The sequence below is a fragment of the Anguilla rostrata genome, chromosome 6 (assembly GCF_018555375.3).
Source record: "Anguilla rostrata isolate EN2019 chromosome 6, ASM1855537v3, whole genome shotgun sequence".
Lineage (NCBI taxonomy): Eukaryota > Metazoa > Chordata > Actinopteri > Anguilliformes > Anguillidae > Anguilla > Anguilla rostrata.
The window spans coordinates 14243768-14264429 of NC_057938.1; the positions used below are offsets into that span (position 1 = coordinate 14243768).

The 20662-nt window shown below is 39.4% G+C and overlaps 1 long non-coding RNA gene across 2 annotated transcripts in view; it reads right to left on the minus strand.

Moving 5' to 3' along the window:
* Window positions 1–10097: 10097 nt before the first annotated feature.
* Window positions 10098–20662, minus strand: part of LOC135256604 (uncharacterized) — a 29640-nt gene continuing 19075 nt past the window's right edge. Inside the window, exons 3-5 of one of the 2 annotated variants that reach the window (XR_010330478.1) lie at window positions 14341–14393; window positions 13026–13083; window positions 10098–11729 (exon numbers count right to left, since the gene is read on the minus strand). This is a non-coding gene — a long non-coding RNA (uncharacterized LOC135256604). The remainder of the gene's footprint in view (window positions 11730–13025; window positions 13084–14340; window positions 14394–20662) is intronic. The other variant, XR_010330477.1, reaches the window with a different exon arrangement.

Consider the following 20662-nt stretch of genomic DNA (forward strand, 5'->3'; position numbering starts at 1 on the left):
ATGCTGAAGGCCTCTCACTGGGGGGAAAATTCACCTTTCAACAGGGCAATAATCTGAAGCAGAGGGCCAAAGCTACATTTGACTGACTTCTAAAATAAAAAGGTGAATGTCCTTGAATGGCCTCAACTCCATCAAAAAACTGAAGGTTTCTACCAAATGTTAATGTGTGTGTGTGTGGGGGGGGGCGGGGGCTGGTTCCTAAGTGCAATAAACCATATACTGTATGTTGTAAAGCTTTGACTCTTCACACTTTGATACAAAAATCTGTGTCAATCAGTAAAACCGCTATATGTACAAAAAGATATAGCAAGGCAGTCCCCTTCCCAAAAGGATCAATGCCACATCAGATGGAATGCGATGTATTCCTTGGGACACTAGATGGCGTGATAGCACAGGCAGTTTCTGTAAATGAAACACGTAGTAATCATAAACCATTCTCTTATTTATTTCAGCCTCTCTATAAACAGTGTCTAAATACAATTTTATTAATATTAACAATAGAATCAAGGCAACTACAAACAAGAACATAATTTATGTGAAACTGATGTAAAAGAGGACTACTATGTTATGTTCTTTATCGTCCTTCAATTGGAAATGTGTTACCACGGTCCATACGGCGCCCATAATATATACATTAATAAATACAAGTATACAGCTGCAGTTCACATGTGTGATGGCTTTGTTATTGAGGTCTGAGAGGTTGGGGCTATATGCTGCATTTACAATTCAGAAAACACTGCAATGTGTACTTTATAGCATCCTTTGAGAGTAATTACGTTCAAATTTACAACAAAAACATACTGCACTTAAAATAGCAAGTTCGGCATCTAACAGCTTTTTCCTGGCTGTATGGTATTCAATTGTTTTGCGGCTCACTTGTTCTGGGTCCGGGTCTCGTCTGCATATTAATATACAGGTTAAGGAAGTAAACTGGGATGAGTCTTGCGTTCACGAGGAAGATATATATTTTATTCATAAATTAGCATTTCCTTTCATGCCGTAATTAGGGGTTGCTACCTTTTGAAGGGAGTGGGGTGGGGGGGTTGGTGAGTGCTTGAAGTTCAAAGCTAATTTTGGCAGCTGGGAATTTGACGGTGGCCCAAGTGTTTGTGGGCCGCGCGCGCGAGCAATCTGATTAATTTTCTTTTCCGCGGATAATGCATTCAAAACAAACGCGATTATCAAGAGCGGGCCTTCGCCGCCTTTGATGAAACCTCAATCTTTGGTGATAAGCGTCATGCGAGGGCTTTGATGTGCACGAAAGCAAGGGAAGACACATCCAGTCAATTGTAATCGGTGACAACAATATTTAAAAGTGCGGCTTGTGGTTAAAAATGTGTTTTTAAAAATGTGTGTGACATAGTGCCCTCCAAGGTTATTCACTCACACTATTAATAATAAAAAAATTTTATCCAAAAATGAATCTCCATTAACGAGCTACTTTTTAAAGTTCCTCCATCTTAAGGAGCTCTAGTGTGGTCTCATGTGGCTTCCAATTCCACAGGAGTATAAAAATTAGGTAAGATTGATAAAATGAATTTGTTATCCATCCCCATGGGGATAGGCTATAATACTAACAAGGGATGAGGCAAAGGGTGGTTGACCTTATGTCAGGAAACAGTTACAAACAAATAAATAAAAAACTAAAGATACCATCTTTCACTATTTGGTCACCAATTGATATGTTTTAAACCACTGGAAAAGTGGTAAACTTGCCTGGTAAGGGACGCAAGTGCATCTTGCCCGCATGCACAATCAGGCAGATTAATGTGATGACAAAGAGAAATCCAAAGGCCACAACTGGAGATGTAGAAAATGCAGCTGCAGCTTCGGGATGCAGATGGCATGTCTGTTGCAATGTAACATATACCCTGTTAATATGGCAACGATTGGCAACATGATTGTGCGATAACTCCTGAAAATTCAAACTTCAAAATCTTACATAAATGATATACTGTATAGTCAAAAAATCTGGTACATATCTGAATCTTCTCAAAAGAAACTAATTTTCCTTTAGGACCCATCATTTCTAATTATAAAATGCTTAAACATCACCACCAGGACCATTTGACATACAGTATTAACATAAACCCTTGATAATCTGCTCATTGGAATACTCTTTAAATGATATTTTTAAAGGTTTCCCTGTTTTAAGAAAAAATGCAGTAAGCCAGGGAACTTTTAGTTGGCATAGCTTTGCTCTTATAATTCCCAATCAGGTTGACATACTGTAATATGATGTAAATTGTTACTGACATTGACAGCAATATCAAGACTCCTGCCCTACAGCATTGTTCCAGGCAAAACACTGGTGCTATAGTTATATAGCAAGTAAAAAAAATGAACTTCCATTGCAAAAATGTAATACTTTCAGCAGTGGCCAGTCCTTTGCATTTCAATTGGTTGCATATCTTACTGAACCACTTGACATACTTTATTACAGCTATTTTCTGTGACTGTTTACTAAATCTATTAAGGGAAAGTTTGTAGTCATAAAAGCAACTTTCAAACTGATTTGCCACATTAGGGCACTGTACACTGGCTTCACTATAGCTATTAGTGCCTGATCCCCATAATTACTGCTTGTAGCTGTATTTAATATAATCATTTTTTGATCTGCACAACTGTTGTTAACATAAAGGCTTGAACATACACATGCCAAACATGCACACACGTCTGTGCAACCAGAAATATGCATTCATTACCTCACCACAAATATAACACTACAACACAAACACCTTGCCCCAAATGTAATTGCAAATTACCAGAAATGGAGTATTCCTTATGCCCACTCACATATGTAATTTAATCTGTACCATGTGTAATGTAATATCTGCTGGAAAATGGAATGTCTAATACAAATTCAATGGCCTTAGCTTAGTGTGGTGCTGCCTTTTAGCAACACATAAAGGGTTGCCATGTTTTACTTTGTGATTACATTGTGATTTCATGAAAGGAATAATAATTCCATTTATACTATTAGATTTCTTTTTTTTTTCCTTTTTGTAAAATTTTCTCTCTAATCATTTTGTGATTTAGTATGCATTATCTATCTCCACTATCGGAGGCATGCATGCATTTAGAATTTTGATAGTGCTTATTTGCACAAAGTCTTGACCCACAGAAATCATATTTAATCTTGAACAGAACTGACAATGGCAGGAATCAGGTCTAAAACCTCAGAGGCCACACACAACCTCAGCATCTCCACAGTGGTTAAACCGTGTGGCACAAATCTGTCTCTCCAGAGTGGAGCGAACCAGTGGGCGACATGTTATGTGCAAAAAAAAAAGAAAAAGGCAAGAGCCTCTGTTCATTGGCATGCTTTATGGAATATGGGCCAGTGCCAGGGTGGTCCGTTCAGTGACGGAGGGCACAGCCAGGGCTTCCACTGCCCCTCACGGCCCACCCAAGCGGTCAGTCGCCATCCGCAATGGTGTCTGCACACACAAATTGGGAAGTTGTTTGGCCAGTCTGGTTTTTTGGAGTTTTGTGAACCAGAAGCAACTCATTGTAAAACGCTACAATCCGTGAACAACTCCTGGTAATGAAAGATTTTGTGTTTGCAGCGAAGTGATTTGGGTCACATACTGACTGGCATGTCAGACTGATAAATATGATTTATAAATATTATTTAGGCTTATACTAGTCCATCTTCTGTGTTATTCTGTGTATCTGAGCTCAGCGAGAACAATCCAGAATAATCTAACCTCAACCTATAATCACTCACTGAGTAAATACAACATAGGAAAAGTGTTTAATTGCACATTAAAACAAATTCTCAATAAGTTTTCTACAGTGAACCACTCAGACCATCAACACTGCACACTCTTCTGTCCTTACTTACCTCCAGAGCCAGTTATATTAAGGTTTAAGATTAAAGATGGCTGTAGTTTTTTAAGCCAATGTTATTCTGTGTGAAGTGTTGACAATAGCCTAGCATTCATTGAAGCGTACATTATTCTCAATCATTGTCGTTTCCACAAGTCCTTTTTATGTGACACTGTTTCAAATGGCAAACAAATAACGCAGTGATTGAGAAACTATTATATAAACATTTATAGTCAACGCATGTTTGCTGGAAATATTTGACAATGTAATATAGGCCAAATGGAAAAAATACAACATGCTTTCCAACTTAAATCTTTTTTTTTTTTTTTACATACTTGAGGGTATGCTAGGCTGCACTTTTTGTTGAGTGCATAAGTAACAAGTATGCTAGTGTGTTTTAAGAAAGTAGCCCAGGCTTTTCTCGGAAATGTCAATTTTAAAGATGACATTTAACATGGGCATTTTGTAAAGGTTGTTATGAGCAGATGAGGCTCATTCTTACCAGACTCGATTCCGAGGTGTTGTCAGACCTCTGTGCTGTCTTGTTTGAAATTATAGTGTCACAATAGTTCACTAAGGCCCAAGGAATCCCAGTAATTACCAGTATTTAGCTTAACCATTGCTGACCTGGAGTCTTGGAGAGCCATATTTCCATGTTGTCATCACAAAAATTGTTCCAGGCAGTCCAGAACACAAATATCTTTTTGTTTTCCCAACTGCTTGTGTTTCTGTTGCAAATCTTGTGAAAAATAGGTATTATGCCAGCATTTTAAATAATTTATGTAAAATTATATATTGTAAAGGTTATTTCAAGTCTTTGTCACTTGTTTCACTTTTGAATCGTAGCTACAGTCTATTCTTGATTGCTTTTGCAGAAAAATGTATAGGGACACATACTGAAAGGTAATAATTATGCAACGGATTACTGTAATAATAAATTATATTATGAAGTGCCTTTGACAACTGAATTGCTTATAAAAGTGCTCTAAAATGAGGGACAGAAGCTCCCTTCCATTATCACTAGTGTGTATCAGCCATTTAGCTGATGCATGGCAGCCATCTTTTATTTCTATTAAATGAGTCCATGAGCCACCATTATAAGTGCTAATGGTACATGTTAAATATGTTAAAAGGTTTGTGAAAGCGTGAACAGTTTGTCCCAATGGAAACAAAAGCTTAATAATCATTTAAGGTACTGTAAATGTGAAGCTTGCAGTCCTGACGGTCACACAAACTACACAGCCTCTCTGAGTAAGTGACCTAAAAGGAAGCCACAGTATGTCTTTAATAAAGATGCCTTTGCTTCCTGAATCCAGTCTGATACCATACCAGTCAGTCATTCCAGATATTTTCAGCCCTTTTTTTGGTGGAAGGGGAGTTCAGGTGCGCCACCAGGGTCAGGGACAGAAATTAATCTACTTAAAAATTAAGTTGATCAATTTCAGGGTCTGGAAATATTGCAGTGCATCACCTCATCAGTTTGCCCACATACTGTAACTGCAACTAATATGCCTGTGTGTGGGGCCAGGCTGACGTGCCACTCTGCAGTGTGTATGCACCCCACCCCCACCCCTTTCTGCACAAAGCCATTATCTTCATGCTCCACTTTCCTCAAATCGCTCCATAGGTGCAGCTGTGTTACTTATGCAGAACAAGGCCTTCCCAATTTCAATTTCCTGTTGCAGAAAAACAAATTAATGCCTATTCCATCCAGCCTTCTTTGAAGTGCCATTGTCCCGATCTTTGTATTTTTCCCGAGCCTTATGCTGTGGATTAATCTCAAAATATATTTTTTTCTCAGCATCACTTGACCTAATGTTCTAGAATGTAGCTTTTTTACGAATGCCAAACTGCACAGATGGCAGGAAATTGTTGCCCTTTTGAAAATGATAACGTTTTAAAGCAATTTTTGTCCCAGATTTTCACTTTTTGACCATTTGCATTCGTAAAATTTGACTCATTATTGCAACAGCCTCCGTCGGTTTTTGAGAGCACAGACAAGCACGCACGTCCCTTAATAGGCTTTGAGCAAGCTTCTGCTTCTTTTCACAATGCAGGAAGATGATTCATTTGCAGCTGGTACTCCTTACACTTTAAATCAAGTATGGGCAGTTGGAGTGTGCTGGTTTTTGTTCTGCTTTAATGTTTTATAATTGAAGTAATTATTTTCATGAGGAGCCAGCTAATTCTCAACCCCCTGGAGAACTTCAGCCCTGTAAGACTGTCGACATCCATGCGTGATTTCAGTATAAAATAAATGTTGTGTAAATATAATCCTTTTTATAACAAATAAAATGTGCCAAGTGTTTGGTAACTGAGCACTGGTCATTCTAGCCCATGGAATACTGTGTCTTGCATGGAATGCATGTCAAAATCTGTGTTTTACACTAATTCGCATGTGTTCTGATAAAATAACTATTTTGCCATAATATGCCTCTGACAATAATAACACAATAAATGTATGTCATTCATAATTGTATGGCATTTGTAACAGAAGCTTGATGAAATAAGCTACAAATAATTTTTTGATGTTCTGATCAAAAATAATTTTTGCCACATGGGCTAATAATACTTAATAACCCTAGAAGCGATTTCTGTTTTAATTTACTGAAGTTGACCAAGATAGCTAGAGCATGCGTGACATGTCTTTTTCGACTTTTTGTTCAAATTAAGTGCTTTCTCTTTGAATCGCGCAATTCTACCAACGGCTGTGTAAATTATGATCAATAAACACAAATGTCAGACACCAAAAACGATTGTTATCAGGAGAAAAAGGAGCAATTATTTTGTTTCGGTTCAAGTCTGGGTCATCGCCTGTTGGGAGGTTAAAAAAAGACTTTGGAATATCTGCATTTATAGAATGCAGTACCTTTTTTGTTCTTCTTTATTTTCTGCTTTAAAAATGCAGTATCTTAACACGACCACTGCTGGAACTAAGGCTGGAACAATGGACAATCAAATGCCCCTTCAATAAATTACATTTAAATCACTTCATTACCTAATACCTTGAGATACAGACCACACATTTAATTCTTTATTTGAGACCAGTTAAAAACAGTGATGTCTTTGACTTGAATAACTTCTCTATGACAGTGTCTAATCCTAAAGAAAACACAGGTCTTAAACATCCTCAGATATTTGCTACATTAAGAGTGGCAGTTATGGCAGACAAGGTGTTTACATTCACTCAGCTCCTCCTCTTCATGTCTTCATGTACAGACATGAGGAGGCACAGTGATTCAGAGGAAGATTCCCACCAATGGTATTCTTTGGAAATTCTGTGACATCACTGAGTTAAAATCCACAGGACTCCACTCAGCCTGCTTTCTGGTTCCTAATCCAGGGGAAACTGACAGTGACGCCCCTCTGTTGTAACAAAGAGACTCAAATCCCCCCAGAGTGCCCATGAGTTGGGCAACCTAGGGTCCGTCTTACTGCATACGGCTGCACTAATATGCAGGAGGCCTTATCTCCTTAAACTGCAGGATTATTCTGTTCTAATATCTAGTAATATTGCCTCTCAGAAGTCACTGAAACGCAGGATCAACTTCCTTAAGAGCAAAATCTTGGGGAAGGACCGCCAGACCCCCCATTTACCCCCCACACGCACTCACGACACCCCTGTGTCCCCCCCCCCCCACCTTTGAAATTACACCACTGTTAACTGATGACAAAATTGGTATTTTGCAATGGCAATCTCAGATATCCAGACTTCAAGCCTTGAAATTTGCAGTTAGAACTGAAGAAGGAATACAATATAGCTCATTGCCTGTATTATTTAACACAGCCTTTTTTGCTCATCAACAATGTGAATACTTTTCAAGGGCACTGTATTATGACATACAGATCAGTAAGACTCAAAGGCATTGTTGAAGTTCTGTGGAACAACTGAGTATGTATAACAACACAAACCCAGCAAATAACCAGATAGAGCAGATGGTTTTTGCAACTTTGCTTGACCACAAAAAGACTAGCGAAGCCTTTTTAAAAAACCCAGCATGAAACAGAACTGAGCTGCTGGGAGGCCCTTTAAAATAATTTAAATTGTGTTTTTCCATTTCATTTTACAAGCTTTCACCTCCAGCAGTTAGCAATTTACATTCTCATTTTTCTATACAGTCATTCACAAAGATTTTTTTTTCAATTCACATGCACATATTAACTTTAGTTAATTACAGGAGTTCTTCCAGACTGCAGGTAGGATTTCACATGCCACTTAATTGAGTCTCCCTTGTGGGAATTCTCTCATTTCTTAACAATATGGAAAGTGCATCATATCATTATAGATACTGTATGTACAGCTGTACACTGTCAATGCCAGAGCATCAAAAACTTATTTGAATCCTCCTGGTATAGCAGGTTTTTCTTTATTGTATTCTGATTTTATTCTGACTGAAACTTCAAAGTGAATCTACATAGTGTTCCTTGAACATTAGACAGAAATGATCATTTGCAGTGATCTACCTTGTAGAGCTGTATGTGGCAATCCATGTACCCTACATAAGAGCAGTAGAATGAATGACTGACATTGCTTCAAGCATGTGAGCTGTAAGTAGAGTAATGCATGCAAATCAGATCAGTCCAGTAATGCATGCACTGCTATATAGAAAATGTCAATACCAGTTTTTTTAGAATGTCAACATTTGGTTTTTATCATTTTCAAATGTTAGTATTTCTTCATAGTATGCTGTGCTAATTTGTTAATATTGAACCTGCCATTACTGACCTGTTTTTTAAGAACACTAATAGTAGTATAAATACTAAATACCTTACAAATACTTCAGTACTAATGCCAAAAACAAGAGCTGATAAATCCCCATAGCCAAAATATGCATGTACTTATATGTACGTTCAAATGACTTTCACTGATATCAAAGTAAGCCAAAACAATCAATTGCATGCATCAACAACGAAATAAAGACATCATGAAAAAAGGTCACATTCTTAAAAGCAACTCTCAACTTTAAAAATCATATCAGAGAGTAGAACATTTAGCCACACTGAATTTAATTTTAAACCTTTCAACCTAATTTTAAAAAAAATGACCTTAAAATAAGACTTCCTTTGGAGTCATTTTCTTAAGTAATTTTGCCATCCCCAAATGATGTTTAAGTTTTCTATAAAAGTAACTGCAAAGCAGTGAAACGAGGCATTGGTGGGGGGCGATGGGGCAGGGGGCGGGGTGCACAAAGGATACATTGTCACAGCCCCAAGCCCCTGCCAGCCGCAGTGAAACGCACCGCGCTGAGCAACACTGCGCTATTATTTCTCCGCCACCCCAGACCTCTAAGAGCCTGCTTAAAAATGTGCTTCTGACAGCACACTTAATCAGCCCCATCCCGAATATTAACACTCTCTGGACAAACACACAAGAGCGAGCACAGAAGCGCGCTTTAAATACCGCGAAGCTCAGGGCCGCCGGTGGCTTCATCTTGCTTTCAGACACTGCTGCAGTGTGTCGGTCCAGCCCATGGGCCAGAGTCAAATCCAGAGTGCCACTGCTGACAATGACCCACAGCATCATACAGTGAGGAAGGGCATCAGCTGGGTGGTTAGTCCGATTCTCAGATGAGGCCTACACTTATAACTACATGTGAAAAATTTAAATTGGTTTAACAAATAAATGTATCAATAAATGTTCCAAAGTTCAACCCAAATCCAAATATCAGGTTTTTCACTTTGGAATCCCAGTGGCCTGGGGCTGTGGTGTGGAGTACTGATTATGGGAATCTTACTGGAAGGTTTTAATATCAGGTTTCACACGTCTCAAATACCACTGAGAGAATGGCTTCAGCACTTCAGTAAAGAGCCTCTTACCTTCACAACTGTCCTGTCAGTGCGTCCATGTCACAGTTATGTCAAATAAATATTCTACATTGAATGCACTTTTGGTCTATTTATCAGATAATCTTGGAAATGGCTAGAATCCTTGGATAGTACAGCATTTAATTCAAATGTACAATAACAGTGTGTTTGCATTTAAGGTAGGGCCCAGGATCCGGTCAGTGGAGTTTACAGGCTAACATTAGCAGTCTTGCAGCTAGAACAACTTGATGTGTCATCCAGTGTTGAAGCAATCGGGTTTTGTCCTGTACTTTTATTGTACCCTTTTCCATTCCAATGGACTAAGTTCAATCAATTAAATCCAACATTAGTGATAAAATGAATTATTTGTGATAAATTGACAGACCACTTAAAATGAGGGAAAGAAATCGCTAAAACATTTAACCATTATAACCCAGAAATAACACACTAGAGAGGCTGAATATTGCACTTGTGAATTTGTTTAATGCAAGAATTACGCAAAGCTTAAAACTGACGCAAAATGACAGGATTTTCCAATTTTCCAGTGGTGTGCAAGCTCAGTCATGTCTTGCCTGCATTTACATCTTCAGCCATACTGCCCAGACAGATTATGTTGTATTTTACATCCGTCCAAAAAGGTAGCAAAAAAAGGGGGGAAAAAAAGAAACAGTATAGGACACTATGTTCAACACAGCGACCCAGAACCCACACTGACCTTAAGGGAGAGCCGCATATCGTTAAATGAAAGGGACAAACTTAACGAGAGGCAGCGAAAAGCCTTCAGCTGATTACGCATTCATGTTACACTTCCTTCCCTCCGCTCCCGGACCCCAATCCGGCGACGTTGACGATGATGCGGGCCGACCCCATCCGCCGGGTCAGCTTGCGCCTTTCCTCCCCCGTGGAGATTGCAATCTGAGGAAATTAAGCGGGTGAGGGCAACACCACAGAAACAACAGAAAACAACGAGGCCGCGCATCCGTTGCTAATATTTTCTCCGACGTTGGCAGAGGAAATCTGGGACACAGTGGCATTCATTGTTCAGTGAGCTTTTCCACACAGTTAAACCCACCGACAGCAATGAATGTTGATTGTGACCTTTGCTGAATGTTGCACGAGGGGAACAAAGCAGGGAGGGGTGTTGGACGGTTGGGGCCTGAAGGAGGGGGGGGGGGGGGGGTTGCACAAATTTGGCGCTCTTGTTAGTATCTGTCTACTCAAGTAGTCTCCTTGCCGAGAGTCGGTGGTCAGCTGAGGGCTGGCCGCAGGGTACAGTCAACGGTCGATGGTTTTCTCGATTTGTCTCAAACTCACCGACAGCGTTGAATGTTCACTGAAGCAAACATTGCCTGGCTAAAAACAGATCGGACGTCTGCTCAAGGAACCAACGTGGACCAGGGGGGGTGGGCGCAGAAGGACGCATAATGAATTTAATGTTCAAAGTAGGGCGCGGTCATGGCGGTCATCGAGCTTCATCCGAGTTCCATTTACTCCTCTCGGCTTTCACTTGAGCCCAATCTTGATTGTGTAATCAGCAGCATAAATGTCCAAGGAGAACCAGTTTAACATAAGATCTGATTACGTGGAAACGCAATGGCATTTATGATGTAAAGCACAGCGGGGTGATTAAATACTAGGGAAAAACATCACAGGCAATTTCAGTTTTCCAAAAGGCACTTAGGGAATCGAGCATGTCAGAAACATCAGGATTTATGGATTTTCTAGTAGTGCTGCTGACATAGTATGGACAAGTACTAAGGTTTTTAAACAGGGATGGAAATAGTGTAGATGAATATATAAAGGGCATCATTTATGACAGTCATAGTGCATCCAATTTGTTTTTAAACGGAATATTCAAACTGATTGTATCTACAATGTGAACAGTCTGTTCATATGAACAGAAAATAGAAAACGTTCATGGATTCTTATGAATATACAATATAAGACGCTTTCTGCATTAATAACTATGGAAATTAGTTAGAAATTGTTCTACTGATTCGTGGGATGCTAGCCGTTACTCTGACGCTACTACAAGCAGCTTTTGGCTGGATTGTGAATTCCTTTCGGGAGGGTCATCATGTCCACTTCAACATCTGAAATTAAGAGAAGAAGAATAAAATACATTACTTATTTAAAACCTGACATATACAGTAAAAAACATAGACAACATTATACACCATCCTCAGTTGTAATTAATGTTCTTCAAAAGAAAACGGTGAGTAAATAAGTCTACTACTACTACTACTAATAATAATAATAATAGCAATAGCAACAACAACAATAATCAAAAATAAAGTAGTGATTATAATAATAATAATAATAACAATAGCAACAACAACAATAATAATAAAAAATAAAGTAGTAGTAATAATAATAATAATAATAATAGTAATAATGTGTCTAGAGACACACAGTTGGTTAAACTGGAATCTCTTTCATGCTGTAAGCCTGGGGATAGGAGTGCTTAGTCCCACTCAACAAGCAGCACATACACTTCTGCAGCACCTCGCCGTAGTGATTTCAGAAAGGAATGTCTGACCGCCTGCAGGTGTGGCCCCCTCTCGCAACGTCTCGCTCACTTTGCCGTTTGAAAGTTCTCACTTGGGCGGCTTATTTCCAGCTCGACGTGTTTTCGTTCTCCTTCATTTCGGTATTTCGCCAGCCGCAAAACGGGACTTAGTTTTTACATACCTGACAGGGGGCGATTAAGCTCTCGCGTCAAACGTGACGCAAGCCGAACTACGTGACGCCCGACTTTCTTTATCTCATGCCGTCTGCGGTGTAGTTACGCAAATCAAAGCTTGTAAGGAGACGAAAACAATAATTCAGAAAACATGCCGGTTTTTTTTTTTTTTTTGAGTTAGGAAATCCTGGTCACGGACGCAGGTAAAAGGAGACGGGAGCAGTGCAGAGCACTCCACGCGGCCTCTACATTGCGTTGGCTGGCACAGAGACCTGTACATCAGTGATTCCGGAACTTTCCGATCCCTAGGCCCATGTACTAACAAGTACTAACTGAGTAAAACACTTTCCGTGACCCACCAAGTATTAAAACATAACATAAAATAAGTTCAAAGGGAATTATGAAAAAACATATTTGCATCCTATTTATGATGCTTTTCAGGATTGATGCTCAGGCTTTAATGGGAGATTTTTTTCATCTTGAAAATAGGTTTGAGCACATCAGCAGAAACCAGTGTTGCCTTCCATGCTGTTGAATATTAAAACATGAAATTCTGTGTTGATGAAAAATATTTTCTCGCACATGGTCCTAATGATTATTTACTTTTTACATTTATGTATTTATCTATGTATTAGCCATGTGCCACTGTATATTCCCTTCAACAGCAGTTATTCTAACCAAACTTGACCAAATATGTTCAGTATACCTCCGTTGCCAGCGCTACACATTTTCTAGAGCTGATCATCCAGACTTAGGAGAAAGATCTAAAATGGTGGAACACAAAGCAAAAAAAAACTAATTATACAGAGGATAAATTAAGAGACAAATTTGCAACTGGTTAGTTTCACCTTCATAAATAATCAAGTGCACTCTGCCTGCTTTGAGCAATGAGGCAAACACGGTATGCTGATTTCATGAAACTCTTGATGAGATGACAGAGGTGAATAAGGTAGTTAATTGTGTCACAGGCAAGGCCTGTAGTGGGTTTGGACCAGTCCAAACCGGAGCAGGGGCCCCTGCGTGATGGCCCGTCCCTAATCAGAGTGACTGCTGGTGCTTCTAAGGACAATGGACAAGAAATAAGAGCATTAAATCAAGACTCGGGAGAGCCCTCTTACCCCCCCACCCCCCCATCACCACCAAGCTGTCTGACTTTAATTATGTACACGGGTTTGGTTTTTATCTGGTTTCTAAATTTACACTTTGCAATAGAGAAAGGACAGTTAAATCTTCATGAGCAGTGTGCTGGGACCACATTTGCATTTTCCTCCATCTTAGTGCAGGTTAAATAGTGTAGCACACTAAAACTTCTCAGCTTTATATTTCAGTTTCTACGTGGAAAACAAATGTGAGCATAAAGAGCATGGAATTTATTTTTTGCTTTGTTTTTGCTAAAAAGATTGGCAGTCCAAGTCAAAACCAAGTCCAAGATTTTGTCAGCATCAATATTATTTGTGACTGATAAACCAGGTAAACAGAGAAAGATGCATTTCAAAAGCCAAAACATTGATTTTGAGATTGCATGACTAAGTCTGGACACTAAAGCTGCAAAGCACCACTCTGTCCACTTTACAAAGCAAAATAAAATGAACTTCACATGTACAACCCTGAAATGGCTATGGTAGCCACATTGTACATTAAGTTATTGACCGTTACATTTATCAAGCGTTTATCAAGCATTTATGGCGACTCTCCCCTATGTTTGCGAAAGGAGAGAATCTTTTTAAAACACAGTAATCTTTAGGAACAGCTGCCTGTTAGAGAAGTTGAGAGATGGTAACTCTGGAGATAGTTGGCTACTGGGTACGAAATAAACAACTTAAAATGCTGTGTTCTGAAGTTTTTACTAATGAGATGTGTAAGCATTTAAAGGTGACAGCGCCTATCCGTTGCATCCATGGTTCCTGACACCTGTCCAAAACCAGACTTCACCTGACTTCCTTTCCTGTCTTGAAAAAGACACATTTTATACATGGTAGTTACTTGGACATACAGTAGGTGTGTATGTTTGTTAGCCTCACCTGATGGTTCTGTTTATCCCCTGGCGTCCGCTTGGCGCATCTCCACGTAGGATCTGCTGGGCACAACAGAAAGAGTTAAGAAGCTTGGTCTGATAAACACTGGATTGTGGCCTGAATCAAACGAGGCAAAGGCCAGCAGAAGGCAGACAAGCTTATTCATCTCACAACTGATATTTTGGAAAGACCGGAGAAGGAAACTATTCAAATGGCTGTTGAACGCAGGAGCCAGAGGCAATGCCTGCCCAAAAATGCAAACTCATCCAAACTTGTTCTCTTACACTTGTTTGGAATGCATCATACTTGCTACCCTCCCCATTCAATTTAAGGCAGGGTTATGTTCAGGATTTGCATCCAGGTTAGGGTTAGGGTTATCACATCTAAGAATGCAAGCACTTTGGAAAAGTCAATGATAAGTCTATGATATTAAAATAAATACGTGTCAATGAAAACATGATTTCCTTATTAAGTCCAAGGTTCCTGAATATTTACAAAATTAAGACTAATATAACTATTATGTTTCATTTTCTCACCTCTTTACTTGTCATTATTTGTCTAAATGCCAAACTTGATTGTTGCTTATTTGATGTATTCTGCTTTTTACAGTCTGTACAGAGTTGTCTGAGGTTGACTGTGCTCTCACAGTGCAGCTGAATTAAGATAATTCAATCTGCACCATTAATCAAATGCAGACTTTCTCTGTACCACTTCCTGTTTGGTGACCCAATTTCCAGATGGGTGGTTGCACTTCCTGCTTGGTCTCCCCCCATTACCCTTTATCGGACCACTTAAAATGAAGCCTGTGAGCAAAGCACTGGCAGAGCTTCATCGGCATTTGAGTGCTGGCAGTTTAAACCAAGAGGTTCTCTCTGGAGACATAGGATCTTTTATTCTCACTCCAACTTGTCTCTCCTTTACATCTCGCACTCACTTGGTATTGTCACTCACTTATTTTTTATACATCCCTTCAAAATAAATGCGCTCTCTCCGCAGAATAATTTAACCTGTGGGGGTTTGAAGATACTTTCGTAACCTATGCAACAAAAACAAGAAATGTTTCCTTTTGCAGTGTACCATGGGCTATGTTTTTTTTCTGGCAAACAATAATAATCAGAATGTAATACAGTATTTTGGCACAATGGAACAAGAGGCTTCCAAGTGATCGTGGAACTTGGATGAAAAAACCTGAACACACACTTCATCTACATCATACATTATTTCATTGTAAACCAAAATGGCGATTGTTCATTCAGACATTCACAGTTCACTTGGTTTGTTCCACCATACTGTAAATATGATGCACGTCTAGCAGTGATCATGTGATGAATGATCGCAGACAGTGAGCGATGCACCGACTGTCCACCGCATGGCATTAGTAGGACATCTGCTAGATTCCAACAATGCTCTTCTAAATCCCCCTCATCCCTAATCCTCCAGGGGAATCCTTGCTGTGGCAGCACTGTGTGAAACCACAAGTACGTGTAAGCAAATGGTTCTGCTGGCCGGACACAGAAAATGTAGCACGGAGAATATTGGCACCTTGGTGCAACTACCAACATCAAATGGGTAAGAGTTTGAGGAGACAATCTGGTTTGTAATCTGATATTTAATGAAGAAATTTAACATTGACTAAGTGAAATTTAACTTTAAATGCGCACCCATACTGTATATGTGATGTCAACTTACAGATGCATTAAAGCCAATCTGTTTTGAATTTATGATACACTTCCTCAAACTGGCAAAAATATCATAAATTAATATAATGGCTCTGTCAGCACTGACTTTCCATTCTGTGTATCATTATTTGATCACATACAGTACAGTGCCCTATCCGGTACCACTGTAAATGTGATTTTAGTGTGTAATACCACCGATGAGGGCATTTAACCTCACTGCAAGTTCTACTGTACCTTTGCCAGACTCTTCCCGCATATAAACACAAGTTTAGACGAATAACCAAAACAAGAGAGGGGGAGGTTGTTATGGAGAACGACAGACAGAATTCTGCAGGTGTGAACTGTGTGACACACATCTGACCCCAGTCTGACACGGGGTCAGCTTCAAACTTGGGTAAACGAGTTCATTTGCCATGTAAACAAAAAACACTGTCCGCTGAAGATAATTGGTGCCCCTCGCAGTACAATCCAGAGCGTCACAGGAAAACGCTGTGTGCACAACGTGAAGCTATGAGAGCATTTTGCTCTCAAACCTCACATCACTGCTTTCTCGTCCTCTAGCAGAACCGTTTGATGGCTTGAACGGAATCAAATTGCCCTTATTTGTATATTATTTGCATTTAATTTTTAGCATGTACGGCACAGTATGTTCCTGATATACTGTCATGTAAATCATATTATTGTATGAAGTACATTGTAAGCACAACTGGTCATGTGAATCTCCAAAATGACCTTATCATGTATTTATCCATGTAATTGAGAGCACCAAGGGAAACATAAACACACTCGGTGTTCATGTTGGACAGGAATCTGCATCTATTGCTGAAAACATGCAAATATGGCCCTTATGTAATATTTCCAAACGTGGGGGTCATACTAAGACTCAACAGAAAACTGACTACTGTAGTGTATGTATAATTTGCATAACTGCAAGGTCAGCAGTTATTTCTTACAGTTCAGTTAGCATTTTATTTTCCTTTGTGAAAGACCTGGTCTGGTTAATGGGATAAAATAATTGACCTCCTCCACTTCAAAACTTTGTTTAAGAGAAGGCTATTTTTCAATGTGTATTTATGCTCATATTCATGTGTTCCTTTTAATTTTCCACACAGTTCCTCCACCCATGGGTTGCAAAAAAAATGAAAACGGGTCGCGCTTATGGTCAATTTTAAGGACAAATGTTAATAGTGTAGACAAATGTGTACTGTAGCTACCAATAGCAGAATAAACACCCTTATGGATAATGAAGAAACTTCATCATATAAAGACCCTTAATCATCTTAATGATACTCAGTGTTTGAGGACCAGAATCTCAATAACACAGTTATGTTTGACATCAACATGAGGAACTGAAGTAAACAGGAAAAAAAGAAGTCCGGTCAATTATCAACAATAGAAAAACCATGTGAAGTGAGACATCATATACTGAAGGAAATTTTAAAGTCATCCTGGATATATAGCATGCTGTGTCTGGACATATATTTGTGTGTGTGTGTTTGTGTGTGCACACTGTACAATAACATTTCACCAACCAGTCACAACATGATGTACTGCTGATGATAGACAGAGGTGTATAACGGGGATTATGAGGCCACTCCCAGATCAGGCCTGGGTATTAAAATGGGTTTACCATTTGAATATTCAAAGGCTTAATAACTCAAAGAAAATGAGCATTCTCTAGATGCGTTGGCTGACTCTCAGGAGGTCTGAGAGGGTTTGCAGCAGGAGGTAGTGCTCCATGCCGGAGTGTGCACCTCCTGGCCACTCCTCCACATGTAGCCCCGCCCATGCCTCTGATCGTCTCCCAGGTGACGGTGTCTTTGGCCAGCCTTGTGGTATGGCCCAGGGGGAGGAGCTCTGTCTCTGACAGGGAGACAGCCCAAAATCCCAGACAAAGCATCTGCTTTGATAAGAGACCCAGCAGCTACTGCTGCTGCTGCTGCTGCTACTGCTGATAGACTCAGAGCTTTTAGGTCTGCCTCTGCCAGCGACCCCCTACCCCCACTCCCGACAAGAACACACCAGCACACTCACATTCACGCAATTACACATATCCAGATAGACACACACAGACAAAATACATTCACCGATAGGTTTCCAGTGACTCTGTGAATTATTGCACCATTACAAAGTCTTCTAGTCCTGAAGTGTATTCTTTTCCTACACTTCACAGCTATATAGATGTATTTGCCTTAGATTCTTCAAGGACGAGAAAAAGTTCTGACACCCACCAATTTTTCTCAGCACTTTTCGTGACCATTAGTCATGACAGCAATTTTATTTTTCACAAAGCTTTCCAGAAATTCTAGCTGGGTTGTCTACCGTGAAACTTCATTGGCTGACACCATTCAGGCCAAACGTGGGCTGAAGATGAGAAGCAAATAGGGAGAGAATTACAGCGACAGTGGAGCATGGGAAACAAAATGGCCAGACAGCACCAATGTGGGGCTCTCCCATTTTGCTTCTCAATCATAAATTAATGTCACCTACATAATTAATAAAAAATAATTTTATTGGTGGAAACCAAATGAAGAAAAAACATACAAACATTAAATATTAGAAGACCAGTAGATTCTTACAATTATATTAATCTATTTATGGTTTTGTGTTTCAAAACTAAGGCCTTGGACTCAAACATACAAATAAATGAATTTGTTTGTTTGTATTTTTGTCTTCACAGAAACAGCGTGGAAAGTTAATTTTGTGAATGCTAAATTCTTCTTTTCTTTACCAAACCATCTTTGTGAGAAAAAAATGACTCACAATTAACTGTAAGTCAAAGGAAAGGAAAGAATAAGTGAACGAAACCTGGCCTAGATTTCAAATAAGAAATATGCGGCTTGAGTAGTGTTGTTACCAGTGACAGACGTGAGACAGGTAATGCATCAACAATGCCAAACATTATTCTTTTAACACTGTCAGTAAATGAGCACTTCTACCATACTGTAAATAAAACATCAACTGTAAATGAACAGTATCGAATCACACAAGGATAATGATGAGACCAGTGGAACAGATGAAAAACAATAACACCAGCAGGTTTTCTGCCAACCTTTTTTTCTATCATACAGAGAGCTCCAGGCCTGCCTCTTGAGAAAACATTAGCACTTAATGAACAACTTTGAAATGGCAAACACTGAGGTGTTTCGTTGCCATGTGAAGTGCCTACACCACACTAGCTGCCTTCTTTTGCAGGTAAGCAAACTATTCATCATTTATGGTATTTACAGCATCCACAACAGACGTAAAAAATCAAGGCTCGCACACCCTTCTCAGCACGAGAACGTGCATTAACATGCATAATGCGCATCAATAATAACCATTTCAAGAGTTTCCACCAAAATGGACCACTTTAGTGGCACAGAACAGGCATCAAAACTCAGTCAAACTGGTACCTAAAATCCGTTCTCTCCCACCCCCCCACCCCCTTTTCTCATGAATCATTCAGAGCAGTACATGAAGACGGGGAGTTGTCATCTCTCCCTGCAGGAGAGGTGATCGCACTCCACTCCACTCACGCTCTCTGGGTCCACTCAAGTGAATCTGCTCTGACACAATAAACGACCTGAAATTTCACCCCTTATTTTACTAAAAGCCCACTTCCGTCTAACGAGGGGACGGGATGAAAAAAAGAGGCACGGCTTTAAAGAAGGAGTCAGTCGTAAAAAAAAAGGCCACTGCCATTCAACGCTTCCCGGGCAGCCACATAAAGCTGGAGTTAAAAAAAAAAAAAACTATTGCAGGATTAATTTAGAGATCTCCACAAGTGCTTGCCAGTTTCCTTTTATTAGCATGTACTGTACAGTTTGCCCTGGCAAAAAGAGACCACCCACGCTCTGGAGCAATATGAAACCATTAGGCAGTAAAATGAGGTACCATCGGATTAAACGAGAAAAGACTACAAATGCAAGGAATTAATGGTGATAAATAGAAAACCTGCTTTTTTGTGAATGTGTTGACAGATGTATAAAGGAGGGATATGGACCTAAATCAGCCACTGAAGTTTTATCCTATTAAAAACCAGAAAACAGGAACCACGCCACTTCACATTATCTTAGGAAGTATAAATTGGAAACACAATTGCCTCATTTCACCTGAGGTGTAAAACGAGTATAGGAGTACCATGACTCAAGCTACTATAGTTCTGCTCTATTATACCTGTGTGTGTGTGGTACAACACTGGAAAACTTCTCTGATTATTAATACAAATAATCTTGATAACATTGGCATACAACTAAAGTAATTCATTTTAATGATCTTCTTCCTGTTTATTTCTGTTTTGTTGTGCTTTTTCTGTTGGATTGAGCACCAATTTAGGTAGCATTTGTTCAGATTGTGCCATTTTAAAACCATCTTTTACCTGATGAGTAGTAAGCATTCGGCATTTAACGGACAAAATGAACAGTCCCATTGGACGTATAAACAATTTCTTAGGTGTGTTCATCATGTTTTTCAATCTAAATTTAATCTTGATACGTGTTTCCATTGGCAGCTGCCTGGTTTCAAGGCGATGGACAGCATATGACATTTCAGGACAAGAGAGACTTTGTATGACCAAGAGAAGGCTGTTTCCCTATAGAGTGCATGCATAATTATTAGGCAAGTATATATTTTTCTATTTTCTGCTCCTAAATTATTTCTATCTAAAA